The sequence below is a fragment of the Oncorhynchus kisutch genome, linkage group LG8 (genome assembly GCF_002021735.2).
Source record: "Oncorhynchus kisutch isolate 150728-3 linkage group LG8, Okis_V2, whole genome shotgun sequence".
Lineage (NCBI taxonomy): Eukaryota > Metazoa > Chordata > Actinopteri > Salmoniformes > Salmonidae > Oncorhynchus > Oncorhynchus kisutch.
In genome coordinates this window covers 27,571,890-27,592,978 of record NC_034181.2, presented here as the reverse complement: position 1 = coordinate 27,592,978, position 21,089 = coordinate 27,571,890, and the positions used below count along the sequence as shown (strand labels likewise).

Here is a 21,089-nt window from a genome sequence, read left to right as displayed (position 1 = left end):
GGGACTATTTGACCAAGGAGGAGAGTGATGGAGTGCTGCATCAGATGACCAGGCCTCCACAATCACCCGACCTCAACCCAATTGAGATGGTTTAGGATGAGTTGGACCGCAGAGTGAAGAAAAAGCAGCCAACAAGTGCTCAGCATATGTGGGAACTCCTTCAAGACTGTTGGAAAAGCATTCCTCATGAAGCTGGTTGAGAGAATGCCAAGAGTGCAAAGCTGTCATCAAGGCAAAGGGTGGCTACTTTGAAGAATCTCAAATATATTTAGATTTGTTTTTGTTCACTACATGATTCCATGTGTTATTTCATAGTGTTATTTCATACAATGTAGAAAATAGTAAAAATATAGAAAAACCCTTGAATGAGCAGGTGAGTCCAAACTTTTGACTGGTGCTGTATATATAAAAATGTCGGAACAAATCCGATTAACAACTCAAATACTGTAGCACTGTAACAGTAATCCAAATGCAATCTATATGTATATACACAGGATGAATTTACACAAGATATACTAAGAATGATATGTACAGCAGTAGATAGTGAGCTATGTCAAGAATCGATTATATAAATAAATATCCTGTATGTATAAACAGTGTAACTAAAATGCAAATGTTCAGTAACAGTTCGATTACAATGAGCGATGCAGAGAATACAGTATTTGCAGTCTGAGCAGAGATGCTGCGCCAGACCAAAGACGAGTCAATGGAGGAAGTGAAACACTACAGCTCTATAAACCGCCATAAAATAAAATTAAGTGGCTTAAACGCTGTGTGTCAGATCAGCTGCAGCCCAGAGATTATAGTCCATGTCCACCACTGGCCTTTGACTGCCACTAACAACTTTACATATCAAGCCCTGACTTCTCCATATCAGCACAACTCGACTGGGAAACTGAGATCCTTTGAACATCATTGGGATCAAATAAGCAAGTGGCATGGGTCAAGTAGGTAGTGGCTCACCCCTTCAGGCATAAACAATTTGCCCTGCTTTTGAAAAGGGCAACTAAAGAAAATAGGCTACAACAACTGATCGATGCATGTGACGTACAGTAAGCTATTCTGGCATCCATCTACAACTGGCAGGTAATCCATGCAACTGGCAGGTAATCAATGCAACTGGCAGGTAATCGATGCTACGTAGTGATACTAGTCATAATATAGCCCTACATAATATGCATGTCTCACACCTTTCAAAACACAAACAAGACAAAAGGAACTGACTGCTGCTCAGAGCAGATGAAGTGTCCATTAATGCAACGATGGATGTGTGTAACGGTACAACCTGACTTTACACACAGAGAGCTGTAACACACATAATGCTCTACAACAAGGTGGTACAGCTGTAAGATACTGGAGCGCTGACTGACACAGAACAACACTTCCCCTCTTTGCCTCTATATTAATGAGAAAACGGGAGATGGGATGCAGGAAGTGAAGAACAGTGTTGTGAAGACAAAGACATAGTGATGCATGCAATGCCTCCACCTCAGTCCTGCTGAGCCAACAATGTTTTACAATCATGGTGGTACATCAGAGGGAGACATCAAAGGTACAGTAGAACACCTCCAGACATGGAGAAGACACATCATTGACATGTTAGGCGCTACTGGTTTCATTTAGAATCACTTTCAAATTCAGACAGTGACAGACAGGCAGCTTCTGTACGCAGGCGGACAACAACAAAGCCTCCAGCCAGACGCACACAGAGAGCTCTGCCAGGCAGAGAGGAGATGAGGGGCATTACTCAGGTTTGCTTTTTGGGGAACCTGTGCGCTCCACTGCCTCTGTGCTCAGATGTCAACAGGCTACCTTCACATCAGACAGCAGTCACCTTCACATCAGACAGCAGTCACCTTCACATCAGACAGCAGTCACCTTCCAACATTTGATTTGATTTGATTTAACCTTCATTTAACTAAGCAAGTCAGTGAAGAACAAATTCTTATTTTACAATGACGGCGTTTGCAGAGTCATAATGACAATTAATAGAGGGAAGACTGAGGGGACAGAGTTCTTTCCTTTCACCATCAGCACAAACAGGAGTTGGACTTTGGCTCCCCTGTTTCAGTCTCCACTAACCCTTTACTCAATGGCTAAAGGACAACAGGGCTGTGTGAAGGTGTGGTTGTAAGCATCTTATTCTATAGCACAGTATAACATGTGTTAAGTAAAGTCCACCAGGTCCCACTCCTTCAGACAGTATAAATACATTTGATTGAGTAGACCTACTACTAGCTAGTTAGCCTACATTTTGTTCTGATGAGAGAGGTACGCTACTTGTTTCCTCCAGTGAAGTCAAAACAAAATATTTAGACTAAGTAATTGTAGGTTGATGTGACACGTTTATAGTGTAACTATAAACGGTTCAAATACATTAGCTGTCTCTGCTCTTTACAAACACCTGCTGTCATGAACCCCATCATCGGAGTGGTTTAAAAAGCCTAAACTGGTTTTCGGAGCCAATTACACTCCCTCTCTACAGCAGACACTCATGTTTCTGGATGGATCTCATTCGCAGGATCTCAGAGGAATAGACCTACTTTCTGTTATGAACCAATTCATTAACCACAGTAAAACTGGGTTGGGTGAACAACAGTTGTTACATGTGACCCACCCTCCTTCTCCATTGACTCCTCCTGTTCAGGAGGCTGCCCAGAGGAAACTTGACTCCCATTCGGAAGCACCCGAGCCACAGGTGTTTTAGTATAACACAGGTGGCAACTGTGCACTGTGGAGAGACGATGCTTGTCTTCTACAAGTGAATGTTGTTTTTACTCCCAGGGAAAACATTCAGTGGGAGGGAAATTTGAAATGCAATAATTTGGGGTGTGTGTTATATGTAGATAACAAAATAACATGGGTGGCAGTAAATAACTGATGACAGAGACTAGTTAGCTAGCTATATTTGTGCTAACCTTAGCAAGCTAGCTAGCTGGACAAATCATTATTTCATATGATAGCCCAGCGCTATAAAAAGGTATAAACTGAATACATTAACATTTCTTCCTATTAGACTTTGAGTTCCATCTCGTTAACATCAACAATTACTTGACAAGTCTACCTAGATCTATACAAAATCTGGTTAGCTCGCTGAGCTAGCAACTTCCAGCTAGCTCAGTCAGTGACAGCTAGGTCGTACCAGAGCCACTCGCATTATGTCAGCCTGTCTGTGTAACGTTACAGTAACTACAATGATTTGAACATTCTAGCTAATGTAGATAGTTAGCGATATATATGTATAGTTTTTAAAGAGTGATAGCTATCATTCCTTTGTTAGCTAAGTTTTTAAAGGGCTTGAAGTCATGTTATATATTAGTTATCTGTGAGAATAGTGCCCACTGAAGTTAACGCATGATGGGGCTTGTCTGAAGTCAAGAAGTTGTCATAAGTACCTCCGTACCATACTGGCTAGATACCTAGTTAGCTGTCATCGTAATGATTGTTTGTTTGACACTTGCAATAAAATACAATCAAAGTGTATATAGTACTAGTAGCTAGCTAGCTAGCCTGCAATTGCGGCTTATAAAAATGTATTTTAATATTATAACCCATGCTGATGCTGACATGGTTAACGTTTAATTTGACAGACAATGACACTAATTAGCTAGCTACACAGCAGCTAGTGTCAGCATGTTTACCTGTAATACGACAGAAGGCCATTGCTGAGGACGAACCATCGGCGTTGATACCCTTTCAAATAGTTAGTCCATTTAAAAAGCCAGCCTTTGTAAGTATCCGATCCCGGGCTGGGGCACCGGCAAGAGTGGAAACCGAGCTCTTCCCCTGGTCGCTCATCCTCCGCTCCGCCGCGGGTTGGGGTGTGCAGCCGGACAAACAATGTACCGCGGAAAGGAATGACACTATCCTCCCCGAGCGACCACAGAGAGCGATCGCTCTCCCCATACACACCGCCGATGAGTGAGCTAAACCGGGGAGGGTCCGGACCAGAGAAAGCAAGATTAACACTCCACGCCCTTTCACATGACCCTGGAAACCCGAGGAAGGATGAAAACTGATGCGAACTTTGCGAAGGAGGTACTGGCATGTGACGCTGGTGTCAGAAATTCCTGAAACATCAGGAGGCATGTGATTCACTACTTCTGCGATAGTTCATTTCGTATAGAAAATAAAACAATCAAAAAGCAAAGACTATCTCCTTGGATAAATAACAACTGGATTTTTTTGCTAAATAGCTGAGATATTGGAAACATTACAGACACTAAATATACCTGTGTGTACATGTTCAGTATCAGTAGTAATTGTGTTGTGTGAATTTTCTTAGAATTTCACTCCAGGGACCACTGTGGCTTATTTTTTACACTCAACATGCACAATTAGTCTCCACTGATGCTGACATTTAGCAGATGAAGAACAATGTGTTTAAATATTTTTGGTTTCTAAGTCAAGTTTAATCAATCGTTTTTGACCGTGGGAAATATTTGCATGATAAATCCTGTCCCCTGGCCTATGCATTTACCAAAATAGACGCACATTTCACAAAATATATTATAACACCTTTATTCCACACGGTGGCGACATTGCCACATTTATGTGACGTGTGGAATCACCTCCGGGAATGAGGAGTGGTATCACTAGTGGCAGTGTTCTGGGCAACAACTGAGTCATTGAGATGAGGGATAATCATAATGAACTATTATTAGTGTATGAATAATGAAGTGAATGAAAAAATACTGACTAAGAGACAAGAAGGCCGGTTATTGTGGGCAACACGTTTAATTTGACCATTGTCAAAAACAAAAACCGCTAACACCTACTATTGAAAAAAAAGTGATGTTTCTGTTAGAAAATTTAGCCCTTGATGTTGGAACATGACACACTCACACAAACAGTCTAATTTAAATGGATGGCCATTCATGTTACTCGATAAATTACCATTAATCTCAGATGCTACATAATCTTTCTCTTTAAGAAATCTGTCTAACTATCATTTCAGTAAAATGGAGCCTGTGCGCGCGCACACACACACACACCTCTCACCTGCTTTTGATAGTCTCCAATATTAACCATATACAGTACACACAGGTAAATAAATTACAGCTACACAATCACACCAGTGCAATTAACCCCTGACCTGCTGGCTTGGCAGCAACAACATGCAAATCAATGATGCACATACATACGTACAATACAGGTACTCATTTTCAGTGCAAACATTGTCACAGGGTGTCTGCAATCACATGTTTACCACATTCTCAAACAATATAAATATCTTGCACAATTCAGACACTGCTTTGATATTTCCAGAAAGTCTTCTGTTTGTTTGGTAGGATGCTAATATATTGGAATGCTCTGGGGGTGTATGCTCTCGTGTGTGTGGTGGTCTGGGTATATCCTAGAGCAGGGAGGTTTAATACATTCTATGTGAGGCATTCTAGACTTGTAGAGGGTGTCTGTGGTTGGATACAACTTGTCGTGCTGGTCAAGGTGCTCTGCAGCTTTATTGCCCATAATATAGTCTCTACTTCTTTCTATTCTCCTTCCATTGGCCTTCTGTTTCACTAACCCTGCCCATCAACCTGGGCTTAACCTTACAAGCATTTTAAAACCACACCCCCTGCATACTATCCCTGCATCACATTCAATATCTGTGCCAGACATCCCCTCTAGCTTCCTGCAGGCACCAGAGCACCATTGATATAATGTATTCATCAGAAGCACACAGACTGAGGAAGACGGGAGGATTAAAGTCTTCATCATGATAGCGACAGCAGTGTTTTTCTGATGCAAGATAACCTCACATCCCCCTCTAAACAATAGACTTTAACTGAGAAGAGAGGGAGTGACAGCACTATAATTTTGTACCAGCACCTCCAATCAGTGAATGTTTGTTTACCTGGAGTACAAGGACAATTCCTGAACAAGAAATGGATTGGTTTACTGTTTAGGGGGCATTTTGGAGAGCTGTGGTTTCTGGTGCTGCTACCCCTTAAAGAGGAAGTGGATGTACTAAACCAAGAGTAAGCCATCCATCTTGTTGACTCACCCACATTTACCACACAACCCCTGTAACATAGCCTTTCCTATGGTGCATCGATCTTAGAATAATGCAATTTCAAGTATGACAGCCAGGGCATTTATCTACCTCACATGACACTGCCTCAAGTTTTTTTTAAAGGAAAACTTTTAAAGAAGTTGCATTCTTTCCACTCACATGTATGAGACTAAGCTAATATGGAGAGAATACCTAGTCGTGTCAGTAATGATACTTATTCCCACTAGATGCACACAGTCCACAAGCTCTCAACCCAGCAGACAACCATCAGCATATGTATGAGCTGTTGCCTTGCAATCTGGGGAGCTCAGAGCCACAGCTGGTGGTGTGGTGCTAATTGATTGGGTGACCTGTGACCAGAGCTGTGGAAGTAGATGTTCTACTCCTCAAAATCCATTGACAAAACCTCTTCTTCATCCTCCTCCTCTTCCTCCTTCCTCTCAATGGGAACATTGTGATAGAACTGGCGTGTTGTGATAGGTGATAAAGATGCACGTCTAGTACAGGGACCAATGTCAGTCCTAGTAGCTACAGGATCCGAGTCAGATAAACCTCATATGAAAATGAGCTCAGTAAAGCAGGAGGCCTCGGGGTGTTTTCCAGCCATTTAGATCGAAGTCTTCTCTGTATAACCATTCCCCCTGAGGTGTGACTGAGGTTCCTACGGCTCTGACATAGGAGGGAAGGAAGTGCTCCGGGGTGAAGTTTCCCCTAGTTATAGATCTAGGATCAGCTTCCCCTCCCTCAATCCTAACTTTATCATTAGTGGGAAAACTGCAAAACTGGGGCAACTTCACCCTACACCGGAGGGAGTCCACTGGGTCACATGACAGTACAGCGGGTTCCTCTGCAGCGCCCCTTGTAGGCGGATCCCAGGGGGTGTGGTTCTGTTTCATGCCACGCCCTACAGCGATGCCCAGCAGCTCTTTGAAGAGCAGGACCACATGCCAGTTGAACTTGGCAGAGCACTCCACATAGCCACACTTCCAGGTCTTCTTGACCAGCACAGAGACGGCCCTGCGAGGCGTGAAGCGCTGGCGCTGCAGGTCTCTTTTACTGCCCACCACAAGGATGGGAACCTCACTGCTTGCTACCCTCCCTACAGGGACAGGGAGAGGGAGAGGGATGGAGGGAAGACAGAAGAGGGGGGAAGGAACAGAGAGAGAGAGAGAGCACAGGGAATAAAGGTGAAAAATAATTGCAATGTGATTAGCTAACAAACATGTGATCCAACAGCTACAAAGAAATCCCAGTCACATAATCCCTATTCTCCACACATCCTGTGTATAAATACAGATTTTAAAGGTGACTGCAATGATGAAGAGTCTCCTGGTCTGTGAGTAAGTGATCCTTTCTCCCCCTCCCCCTCCCCCCTCCCCCTCCCCCTCCCCCTCTTCTTCCAGAGAGGTCAATGGGTGTTTGTGTGTGAGGCTTCTACAGTATGAGTGTTTCTGTACATGTCGGGGCTTGTGTAGTGTCTACCCACAGCCACAGCGTGTGTGTGTGTGTGGTGTGTGTGTGGTGTGTGTAAATGCCACTATAAAACAATGTGATGTGTGTGTTCTGATTCCTCTGACTGTGTTGGAGGTGTGTGGGGGTGGATCAGAGCTTTGGGGCCCTAGGGGCCTCCCTCCACACCCTGTATTGACAGAGACTAAATGTGGAGGGAAATGTTTCTTACAGCACATTGGATTGTGAAGCTGTATGGCAGGCTGCGAGCTGGGCTAAAGCAGTGATGACTCAAGTGAGGCCGACTGTAACGCTATTGTATACAATAAGATCAGATTCGCTGCTAGCAGGTTGAGTTGCAAATGCAATGATTCAAGAAAGAACACAGACATACACACATACATATAAATACCCCCCTCCCCTAAACACAAACAGATTCATAAAAATACCATGTTTAAAACCAAATCAGAATACAAAGGGAAATGGACACTAGTGAAACACCTTGACCTACAAAAAATGCTCAATTTCACTTCAGGATGTATATATCCAAGATTAACCTGCATCTAATTGAGATGTGATTATATCTTCTGCTGGACATAACTTAACACTTCCATATAAACACAGTCCGAACTAGCTACTTGTACTGCTACTTGTACAAATTCAAATTTGTAATGAGGCTGTGGGGGTGACATAAAACCAACCCCATTAATCCCAACACCAAACAGGCATCTGCTACCCTCTGAAATACCCATCCAGGCCTGAAGGTCTCTGGAGCAGCGGTTTAGAAGAGTATGTGTGTGTGTTTGTATGAGCTGTCAGAGTCTTCATTACATCAAAGGAAGGCAGCTATGGGCTTTGGGCAGAAAGAAAAACACAGCCAAAAACTGACAGCGCAGGGATTCTGGGTGAGGGAGAATGTTTGCGGGTGTGAGAGAGTGTGCAGTATGTGCGTGTTTGTTTTGGAGTGGGTTGAGTAAGCAGCAGAAGAAAGACAGGGGCAATTCCTCCCAGGCATCTCCCATCCTTCTAGCCCACACAAATCCCAATAACCTGCACCTGGATGTCCCCTACTCCATTATTCCGATTTATTCACCAGGAAACTCATCCATCCATCTTCCCCATCTCTCTCACCATGTCCCTGTGTCAATCAACCAGACAGTCAGTCAGCCAGTCAGTCATCCAGTCACCCAGTCAACCAGCCAATCAGCAATACAAGCCAGTCAGCTAGCTAGCCAGTCAGACTATCCAGGACAGATCAGGACAGCCTGGCAGGTCATCCAGTCAGCCAGACAGACAGTCAGACAGCTTGCTAGCCAGTCAGACTATCCAGGACAGATCAGGACAGCCTGGCAGGTCATCCAGTCAGCCAGACAGACAGTCAGACTATCCAGGACAGATCAGGACAGCCAGTCAGACTATCCAGGACAGATCAGGACAGCCAGTCAGACTATCCAGGACAGATCAGGACAGCCAGTCAGACTATCCAGGACAGATCAGGACAGCCAGTCAGACTATCCAGGACAGATCAGGACAGCCAGTCAGACTATCCAGGACAGATCAGGACAGCCAGTCAGACTATCCAGGACAGATCAGGACAGCCAGTCAGACTATCCAGGACAGATCAGGACAGCCAGTCAGACTATCCAGGACATCAGGAGCCAGTCAGACTATCCAGGACAGGAATCAGGACAGCCAGTCAGACTATCCAGGACAGATCAGGACAGCCTGGCAGGTCATCTAGCTTTTCACACCTGCAGCTCAGGAGGGGAAAGACTAGTACATGTGAAAGTGATGGTGCACTGCGGTTTTAAGGCAGGTCACGTCACAGAGCTGCAAAGATGTGAACCTCTTTAGAGCTCAACAAATGAGGGCCATTCATTACCCTATCAATATGCAAATGAATGCAGGTGCAGAGACCTGCAGTCAGAATGACAGATGACTTTTGTCCTTTTTCTCTCTTACATACAGTACATGACTGCTGGTCTTCTGTGGCCATTTATGGGTCTCTCCACAGGTGTTTTACCTAATTGGTCCATATTTGTCACTGTGTTGTGGTTTTCCCTTACCTGTGCTCCATGATCTGCTGGCGGATCATCTTGACGTACTCAAAGCTCTCCACACAGCAGATGTCATAGACCAGGATGTACGCGTTGGCATTACGCACCCCTCTGCAGCGTAGGTCCAGCCACTCCTGACAGAGAGAGAGGACAGACATCACTCACCCACTACAGACGCACAAAGATCCAAAAATAAGAAGGATATCGAAGACATATTGTTTCACTTGTCCACTGACTTGACAAGTGAAACAGAATTTTTAAATTATTTATATTTCAAGACCCAATATATCTTCAAATGGCATGTATTCTGCTCCTATATCTCCCATAAAACAGTGAGGCTTGTGAGGACAGGAGTTCTTTTAGCAGGTTTCTGAAACAGAGGTAGCCACAGATCACATCCAATTATTCAAAAGCTGTCAGGAAGTTTTGTCCTCTTCATTTCGGTTGAAATTGAAATAGCGTAGAGTCAAATAGATTTTAAGACAACTTTGAGTCAGTCAGATTGATAGCCCAGGTGTAATTTGAATTTGAATTGAACCTTTATTTAACTAGGAAAGTCAGTTAAGAAGGAATTCGTTGTCTGACTCTACCTGGCGTGTGGATAATGCAGGTCCAGTACAGTTCTCTGGGCTACACATGGCTGAGGTCAGAAAACAGAGAAGAAACAGAGCACTGGCAGAGGGCCAGTCTCCTGTCAAGCGTAACACTTGGAACACATCAGTCCCACAGCGCTACACTGTTCAGCCCTGCTGTACGCAATGACGGGAGGGCAAACAGCTGACAGATGAATGGTAATGACTTGCTAACAATAATTAAAACACACAACACAATGGGAGTGATTTGCTACAGCCATTAGGGTAATTGCTTCAGCCATGACACAGTGACCCAATCTCCTCCCTCCCGCTCTCTGATTTTCTCTCACACACACTTTCCCTCGCTCACTCTCTCTCTCACTCTCTATGTCGTCAGCTCTACCTACGTGAGCTGAATCTATAAGGAGTTCTGTTAGCTGGGGGAGGGAGAGAAAAAGGGAAGAGGGTTATTGGGGAGGGAGGGAGGGAGGGAGGGAGGGAGGGAGAAAGCAGAGAGAGAAAAGCAGAGAGATTAAAGAGCAGCAGGTGGATGGACAGGAAGGAAGTGGGAGGGAAGGGTAGAGCGATGGAAGGACCAACAGGGTGTGAACATAAGCCCTGGCCTGAGCCCCACCAGGCTGACAGGCAGTGGGTGGAGGAGTGGGCGAGGTGGCAGAGGGCACAAACATTCTCCTTCACTCACCTCCAACACCAGCATTCTGAACAGAGTGAGAAATCAATACGGCAAGAAGAGCTGAATGTCATTGCAGTAATGAGAATCAACAGGACAACACTGGAGGAGTAATCTAAATGTATTTATTCTGTAGATAAGTCTAAACAGGGAACTTGTCAATAAGTCATTTTGGTGTGGAATCAGATGTAAACTGAAGAGACGACAGCGAGAGAGTGTGTGTGTGTGTTTTTAATTATTGTTAGCAAATCATTACCATTCATCTGTCAGCTGTTTGCCCTCCCGTCATTGCGTACAGCAGGGCTGAACAGTGTAGCGCTGTGGGACTGATGTGTTCCAAGTCTTACGCTTGACAGGAGACTGGCCCTCTGCCAGTGCTCTGTTTCTCTGTTTCTGACCTCAGCCTTGTGTTGCCCAGAGAACTGTACTGGACCTGCATTATGCACTAAACGTGAGTCAGACAACATGTTTTATGGCTTCAGTCTGACTGACTCAAAGTTGTCTTAAAGGCCAACACTACAGTTCAAAAGTTTGGGATCACTTAGAAATGTCCTTGTTTTCCATGAAAACATACATGAAATGAGTTGCAAAATGAATAGGAAATATAGTTAAGACGTTGAAAAGGTTGTAATAATGATGTTTGATTCAAAGAATAATTGTGTCCTTCAAACTTTGCTTTCTTCAAAGAATCCTCCATTTGTAGCAATTACAGTCTTGCAGACCTTTGTCATTCTAGCTGTCAATTTGTTGAGATAATCTGAAGAGATTTCACCCCATGCTTCCTGAAGCACCTCCCACAAGTTGGATTGGCTTGATGGGCACTTCTTACATACCATACGGTCAAGCTGCTCCCACAACAGCTCAATAAGGTTGAGATCCATTGAGAGTGCTGGCCACTTCTCTGTCCAGTGTCTGTGTTATTTTTCCCATCTTAATCTTTCATTTTTATTGGCCAGTCTGAGATATGGCTTTTCTTTGCAACTCTGCCTAGAAGGCCAGCATCCCGGAGTCGCCTCTTCACTGTTGAGGTTGAGACTGATGTTTTGTGAATACTATTTAATGAAGCTGCCAGTTGAGGACATGTGAGGCGTCTGTTTCTCAAACAACGCTGTGCACAACTCCCTTCACAGAACAGAGCAAACTGGCTCTAACCAGAATAGAAGAGGAGTGGAAGGTGTCAAAGCTGTCAAAGGACACCAGAAACAAAATTGTAGACATGCACCAGGCTGGGAAGACTGAATCTGCAATAGGTAAGCCGCTTGGTTTGAAGAAATCAACTGTGGGAGCAATTATTAGGAAATGGAAGACATACAAGACCACTGATAATCTCCCTCGATCTGGGGCTCCACGCAAGATCTCACCCCGTGGGGTCAAAATGATCACAAGAACGGTGAGCAAAAATCCCAGAACCACACGGGGGGACCTAGTGAATGACCTGCAGAGATCTGGGACCAAAGTAACAAAGCCTACCATCAGTAACACACTACGCCGCCAGGGATTCAAATCCTGCAGTGCCAGATGTGTCCCCCTGCTTAAGCCAGTACATGTCCAGGCCCGTCTGAAGTTTGCTAGAGGGCATTTGGATGATCCAGAAGAAGATTGGGAGAATGTCATATGGTCAGATGAAACCAAAAAGAGAACTTTTTGGTAAAAACTCAACTCGTCGTGTTTGGAGGACAAAGAATGCTGAATTACATCCAAAGAACACCATACCTACTGTGAAGCATGGGGGTGGAAACCTAATGCTTTGGGGCTGTTTTTCTGCAAAGGGACCAGGACGACTGATCCGTGTAAAGTAAAGAATGAATGGGGTCATGTATCGTGAGATTTTGATGAAAACCTCCTTCCATCAGCAAGGGCATTGAAGATGAAACGTGGCTGGGTCTTTCAGCATGACAATGATCCCAAACACACCACCAGGGCAACGAAGGAGTGGCTTCGTAAGAAGCATTTCAAGGTCCTGGAGTGGCCTAGCCAGTCTCCAGATCTCAACCCCATAGAAAATCTTTGGAGGGAGTTGAAAGTCCATGTTGCCCAGCAACAGCCCCAAAACATCACTGCTCTAGAGGAGATCTGAATGGAGGAATGGGCCAAAAATACTAGCAACAGTGTGTGAAAACCTTGTGAAGACTTACAGAAAACGTTTGACCTCTGTCATTGCCAACAAAGGGTATATAACAAAGTATTGAGATAAACTTTTGTTATTGACCAAATACTTATTTTCCACCATAATTTGCTAATAAATTCATTAAAAATCCTACAATGTGATTTTCTGGATTTTCTTTTTCATTTTCTCTGTCATAGTTGAAGTGTACCTATGATGAAAATTACAGGCCTCTCTCATCTTTTTAAGTGGGAGAACTTGCACAATTGGTGGCTGACTAAATACTTTTTTGCCCCACTGTACTTGTCCTCTTTCTCAGTTGTGCACCGGGGCCTCCCACTCCTCTTCTATTCGGGTTAGGGCCAGTTTGCTCTGTTCTGTGAAGGGAGTTGTACACAGCGTTGTATGAGATCTTCAGTTTCTTAGCAATTTCTCGCATGGAATAGCCTTGATTTGTCAGAACAAGAATAGAATGATGAGTGTCAGAAGAAAGTTCTTTGTTTCTGGCCATTTTGAGTCTGTAATCGAACCCACAAATGCTGATGCCCCAGATACTAAACCAGTGTAAAGGCCAGTTTAATTGCTTCTTTAACCCAATTGCAAAAGGGTTTTCTAATGATCAATTAGCCTTTTAAAATTATAAACTTAGCTAACACAACGTGCCATTTGAACACAGGAGTGATGGTTGCTGATAATGGGCCTCTGTTCGCCTATGTAGATATTCCATAAAAAATCATCTGTTTCCAGCAACAAAAGTAATTTACAACATTAACAATGTCTACATTATATTTCTGATCAATTTGATGTTATTTTAATGGACAAAAAAATTTGCTTTTCTTTCAAAAACAAGGACATTTCTAAGTGACCCCAAACTTTTGAACGGTAGTGTATTTCACTCTACGCAATTTCACTCTCTCTCTCTATGTCACCAGCTCTACCTGCTTGAGTTTAATCTAAAAGTGGTTCTGTTAGCTGGGGGAGGGAGAAGGAGAGATGGAGAAAGAGGGGGAGGGAGAGAGAAAGTCAAGAGAGTGATTGGGGAGGGATGGATGGAAGGAGAAAACCGAGAGAGAGAGAGAGAGAGAAGCGGAGAGATTAAAGAGCAGCAGGTGGATGGACAGGAAGGAAGTGGGAGGGAAGGGTAGAGCGATGGAAGGACCAACAGGGTGTGAACATAAGCCCTGGCCTGAGCCCCACCAGGCTGACAGGCAGTGGGTGGAAGAGTGGGCGAGGTGGCAGAGGGCACAAGCATTCTCCTTCACTCACCTCCAACACCAGCATTCTGAACAGAGTGAGAAATCAATACGGCAAGAAGAGCTGAATGTCATTGCAGTAATGAGAATCAACAGGACAACACTGGAGGAGTAATCTAAATGTATTTATTCTGTAGATAAGTCTAAACAGGGAGTTTGTTAATAAGTCATTTTGGTGGGGAGTCGGATGCTGTAATGGGGCAGAATCTGAGAGTAGATAGGGATCAACATGAGCTGTAATGATGACAATGGTAACATACCCATGTCGACAAGGAATAATAGCCTTTATTTAATTTGAGGGATTTTTGGCATCACTGCGTTTGTGTGTGTGAGAGAGAGAGAGAGGGAGGGAGGGAGAGTCTCACACATACAGTAGGTCTGAAACATAATGAGGGCGATCAGCCACGGAGGCAAGCAATGTGGCACCGAGATCATTACACACAAAGGTGGGAGAGAGTGAGAGAATGAGGAGGAAGAAGGGTTGACAGTGAAAAGAATGTACGTAGGGAGATTCAGTTCTATACATTGTTGCTGTTATTGCCTTTTCTCCCTGTGGGTTTATTCAATAGTTTTCCAGGGGAAGTTAGGGGGGGGGGGGGGTAGTGACCATAGAAGACAGATCATCAGCATTCCTCTACCATCTGTCCTCTTTCTGCCTCAGTTTTTTTCTGCCCCCCCCCCCCCCCCCATTTTCTATCCATCAATTCCTATTTCCAGATTATTAACTCTCTTTACTGTTTAAGCAGTACACATGATCACATCCCTCACTATCTACAGTAGGTGTGTTAAATGCACCCCCATCTCTCTGTGGGCTAAAAATAGAGGTTGCATCCTCGGCTCATATCTCTTTGTCATCCAAGTACTATTTTTTATGTGGAGGTGGAGCTCTGTACACAGAAACGATGGCAACACTGCGGCTTGTAAACTCACTATTCCACCTTCTCACACCTGTAGGACAGAGAAGAGAACAACAGAGAAAGAGAGAAAAGAGGACGTGGAAAGGAGCTATATAAAGTAACCACACATGGAAATTGTGCGTGCGAGTGTGCGTGTATGTGTGTGCGTGCACAGGTGTGTGTGTTTATGTGTTCTCCAGTTGGCTCTTTGAAAACTATTAAAACTCGCAGCTTAGCCTGCTCCCTTCAAGTGCCAAACAGAGCAGGTTTCCCTGACAACCCAGGTCCTTGGTCACTCTTGTACCAGGATGTGAGGGAGCTGGCATCCCATTGCACCCAAAGACAGTAATGGTGTCCAATCACAGTTCATCCAGAGAGAAGAGAGCATGGTCATGAAGGGTTATACCTGAAGACATACCTCAGACACTATTCTGTCCCTTTGGGATTGAGCTTCTCAGGACTCATTGAGGTACTGTTCACAAGGGAGACAGACCCACATTACATCTGTGAGTGTTTGCGGGGTTTATTAGGGTTTAAGATGGCATTGATCTGTTGTGTCCTCCAGCTGCCGTACTCTGATGATAGTGCAGGCCTTTTAATACACACACATCACCTGCTCTGCTAGTCTGTGTGACAGAGCCTATCTGCAGAGGCTGACAAAGGGCCAAGAGAGCATATCCAGAAGAAAGACAACATTTCTGATTCATCTGATGTAATGAACAGTAAAATAGATACATTGTACTCTATATACACTCAGTTGCCAGTTTATTAGGTACACGCATCTAGTACCGGGTCGGATAAGGCAATGTATTTCCACTCCTCAGTTTGTCCAGTATTGGTGATCGAGTTCCCACTGGAGCCGCTTCTTCTTGTTTTTAGCTGATAGGAGTTGAACCCGGGGGGTCATCTGCTGCAATAGCCCATCCGTGACCAGGATGGGTTGTGCATTTTGTAGAGGCCGTTCTGCACACCAGTTGTGCTCTGCTGTTATTTGCCATTCCGGGTTGCCATTTGATTAGCTGTTCAGGAGTCTTATGGCTTGGAGGTAGAAGCTGTTAAGATGCCTTTTGGACAAGGACTTGGTGCTCCGATACCCGCGCAGTAGCAGAGAGAACAGTCTATGGCTAGGGTGGCTGGAGTTTTTTGTTTGTCACACCTTTCTCTGTAAACCCTAGACACTGTCGTGCGTGAAAATCCCAGGAGGCTGGACGTTTCTGAGATACTGGAACCGACGCGCCTAGCAAAGACGATCATACCACACTCAAAGTTGCAAACAGTAATTTAATGCCTCGATGCCTGTCTGCCTGCTTTATATAGCAAACTCACTGTCTGTAGGAGCGAACGGGATGGTGTATCTAATAAAATTAGTATACATTATCATAGTAGGAGAGAGAGAAGCAAATAGAAACAGAGAGAGAGACACGAGAGCGAGACGAGAGAGAGAGTGATAGAGCATTATGTGTGGAAGTCATGGTGATATGATACAATATCAGAAGATGAATAAATCTGAATGGGATCCACTGTAAGGCTTAATTAAGTCCATCTGTCATCACATCCTATCGATAAACTGTGACAGATGCTCTGGGAATGCAAACAGCAACAAATTAAAACAGACAGCAGCCCCGCCAGAACATCAATGATTGTTACCATCCCCAAAGTTAAATAATGAAGTGTCGTCTGCCCTGCCTGCCTAAAGAGACCTAAACAGGTAAACATCCTGAGTCTAAATGATGGACCAGAGCCAAAGTACAAGTACTACGTCCTTTATTGCATGCACTTACCTAACAGAAACCTGGGCCCCTTCCATAAACATGGAGACATACTGACGCACATCACTTTATTCACCATCTTCCTCCCCAGGTACCATGTGGGGGAAGAGGAACCGCATTTAGTGAATCTGGATTTCTATGGTGGCCATTAGACTCTTTCTAACCTATCTAATAGGCTGCAGCAGCTCCACTCTCCTCTCTATTAGTCGCTCTATTCCCTCAAGGCCTTCAGCAGGGCACTGTGCTTTAATCCAATCAACTCCAAATAAAATGAGAGTAAATCTCAAATCGGGTCCCTGGGTCTGTTCTTGTTCCAGAGCGCTCTGTCCTGTGATGTTGGTCCAGACAGCCTCCCCTCTGCAGACCACCATGGGCCTCCTGGCTCATTAAATATGGAAGTAAAAGAGGAGAGCGCTCGCTCGGAGTGGAGAGCGGGAATGCCTCACCACCCCTGTCACAGCCAGTAAAGGAAGACCAGATAGCGTGGTTCAGAGGCTGGGCTACAGAACAGAACACAGAGGACAAGAGTAAGAGATACTAAGGCTTCTGCTCTCAGAGCCATTCCTGAGGAAATGAACCATGACAAATCTGCCTGATAGCAGTGCTCTTGTTGCACTCAACTAATGATTCCCTGGTCCTGTTTGGCTCAGTGGTAGAGCATGGTGCTTGCAACGCAAGGGTTGTGGGTTCGATTCCCACGGGTGGACCAGTATGAAAAATATGAAAATGTATGCACTCACTACTGTAAGTTGCTCTGGAACAGAGCATCTGCTAAATTACATAAATGTACCTAAGTAGAGGTGTTGGTTAGATACTGTATGCCGATATCTTAAACTGCTGTCTGAAGAGGTTGAGGCTGTTATGTACATATTCCTACCATTCAACCAAGGCCAGAAATTCTCCATTTAAATATTCAACTGTTGAAAGATATAACTAATCTATATGCAGACATAATGAATCATGGTGCTGTAATGTGTGAAAGGAAAGCACAATGCTCATGCAGCATTATATATGTAGGAATCAGAGAACAGATGTGCAATTTACACTTTATGTGACGAGGTGTCTGGGGATGTACTGTACTGTACACAGACACAAACACACCTTGCAGACTCTATAATGTGATCCATCCTGTCTTCTTCCTGCTGTTTGCACTTGCCAGACTGCTCTAATGATGGCTAAGAGGCATTTAGCTGAAGAAAAAGCAAAGAAAATCAGATTGATTGTGTTGAGGTGCTCCGCTCCACAGATTGGAGACAATGAAGCACACTGCAGACCTTTTAACACATACTAAGAGACAGTTGTCATATTCTCCTCTTTTCTTTCTCTCTCCTGTAAATGGCTAGAATCCTGAATTCTCCACTACATTCCTGCTGGCTCTGTCTGGCGGTGCATGGCTGGGTTGAGGCTGTCTACTCTTCAGTTGGATCTTCTGTTTACAGGAAGCACAGTGCATGCCCACTTTGAATTCAGAGGGCTTTCTGTTTGGCTGCATGGCCTGATCTCTCCTCCATGGCCTGATCTCAATTTCTCAGTGGCACCACACCTGTCCAAAAAACAGTTGCAATGGAGCCGAAAGGCCGCAACGCGTTCCCTCGGCCAATGACAAAAGCCTGGCAACTATCAGTAATATCTGTGTTTCAAGCCAGTCCCAGCCAGCTCTCCCAGCCAGCTCCATAGTAACCTTGGAGAACCCCATCTGGAGCCCCAGCAGCCAGGTCCAGGGAGGGAACAACAGACATGCTTCCTGTGGACCGGTGAGGAGGTCAAGATTGGTATGTGAGGGTGTCATTGGACATTCAGAAACACCCTTAAGCATGAATACAAGCATGTATGCACACACACACTAATATGTGCATGTGTGTCTGTCACTCACTTAAGGTGAGGACAAGGAGATACAGAGAGAGCAGGAGACTGGTGCAAGTGCTGTCTGAAAGTAGAACAGCTTTGAGAAAATAGATTGAATTGATCAAACCACTGGCTGTCAGTGGAAAAAGCTGCAACTACTGGATGGTGTTTCATCTGACATTAGCTGCTCTTGCCAGGGCATGTCTATGGAGATACAGCTTAATGTAGGTCACTAAGAGAATCTCCATTTTGGTTTTTACTCATTTAATGCATTGGTCATTATGTTGGAGCCTGCTGTGTTTTTAGCAGCAGTAAGTTCAACCATGACTTACTTATGGAGTCATAGAGGCAGAACATATGGATCAATTCAACATGACATAAACATCCCTCCTTTTGCCTGAGGGTGGCAATATAATGCAGTGAGGAGCCCAGAGAGAGAGAGAGATAGATAGTGTGTGTGTGCTTGCGTGCGTGTGTTTTAAAACACCAAATACATAAAGTAGCCTATATTCTAGGCTTACCACTGAAGTAATACATCAGGTCTCCATAGAAACTACTGCTCTAAGGGGCATCTGATTAAGAAAAAAATGCAACGGATGTCTTTTGAAGAAGCGCGCGATGGTAATTTTCCAGGGCTCTAACTATTAGCGAGAGGCCAAATAGGTTCTGATAACCTAAAGGTAAGTTAAAGACAATGAGGCAAACACTTACCACATCTCGAAATTATACCATTAAAGCCTAGGATATATTTTGAGCCCAATAAGAGAATGCTAGTATCTTTCTTATAAGTGAAAAACCCAAATAGAAAGTCACTTTCTATCTTACCTGGTTCGAGCTTGAGGGGAATGACGAAATTGGCGGGACATCCAAAATCTTCAGGTCGTACATGTTACCGTTCAAAATGACAGAGGGTCTGTACACATACCTGGTTCGGGTTGGAGTGTAAACCTCTGAGAAGTCATTATAAATAAATTGACGGATTATGGAAGTTTTCCCGACTCCGGGAGCTCCGATAACAGCGATACTTAGCGTCTCCACCATTCCTGGAACATCAGCACCATGGACAGCGACCAAACCAATTTGCAACTCAACAAAGATTATCCTAGCAGCGGTCTTGTTTCCAGGAAATATTGCTGCTGCTGCTGTTCCGACACAGATCAAAGCCAACAGTTATTTTTACGTTGAACACTTTTTGCTTGCTGCGGCCCAAAAATGTAGATTTTGCTAAACCTTATAATTAGGTAAAGAAAAGGTCGAAACAGTCATCTGTCGTCAATGTTTTTAAATTCATTGATGGTTATGTTTGCTGTTATCCAATCTCTCTCACATCGAAACACAAATAACGTCACTTGAGATTATTTCGTTTAATAGTCCTAAGAAAAATCAATCACTCCAAGATTCAATACCGGGGAGGGGGTTTTCGCAACGTCTCCGCATTCCATAGGGAGAAACGTATGCTAATCTTCTGGGGAACAACCCCCCGCGCCCTCGTCCCCTAGGAGGGAGCGCAAAGTCCGTCCTCGGAATTTCCACAGGGACATAATCTCACTCACTGTTTGAATTATGTCAACATTAACGAGCCCATTATTGCTTTTCTTACGGATCTTCAGGCTGTACAGTTATTCTATCCGCACCTCTTACTCGTCTCCAGCCGATGCACCAATACGACTGACTCCTTGCGCTCACCAAAGCCTTGGAGAGGCACGCTAACTCAGCAGCCCCGTATCTACAGATAGATTTCCACGTGCTCCAGAATGAGCATATTCTGCTCTTCACGACTTAAGAAGGCACAGCTGATAATTTAGATGAAACGATCCAAAAACAGAGACAAGCGACCAACTGCTGCATTGGCATCAAATGAATGTATCTCCCCTGTTCACTGGCGTGTCTGTCGATATGGTGCGCGTTCCTTGTGTGTGTGTGTGCGTGCGTGCGTACGTGCGTGATTGGATGTGTATGCTTTTGTCATCTTTTATCGTTAATGTGCGTGTTAATCATGACAGTCGTGCCCAGGTTTTGTGTAATGAGCTACTATTTAGAGGTCAAATACCTGAAATGGAACCACGAATGATGTAACCTATCACACAAAATGCACATTGACGTGTCGACCAAATTAATATTTCAATTTTTCCTCCTGGACACAGAATCCTCAAAGGAGGCTCCCATGGAGACAGAATGCTGCATTTACACTTCCTTAAAGCGCAAGGCTGACGCACAACTGATTGTGTTCCTAAAGCTAAGGGATTGATGAAGGATGGCTCCCTATCAATAGCAATACCTTGAGTGGCAATTAAGGTTTCACATATGATTAATTATACTACACCATCAATATGATGCAAAGCCTGTGTACTTACTTGCTCCTAAAACAATGGTCATACAATGAATGCTTCTCTTGCTCTTTCCTATTCAATTGCGACATCTAGACTACCTGTCTCAA

General features: G+C 44.3%; 1 pseudogene; it reads right to left on the bottom strand.

The window, feature by feature from the left end:
* Positions 1-6,838: 6,838 nt before the first annotated feature.
* Positions 6,839-20,548, bottom strand: LOC116374824 (ras-like protein family member 10B; annotated as a pseudogene).
* Positions 20,549-21,089: the final 541 nt, after the last annotated feature.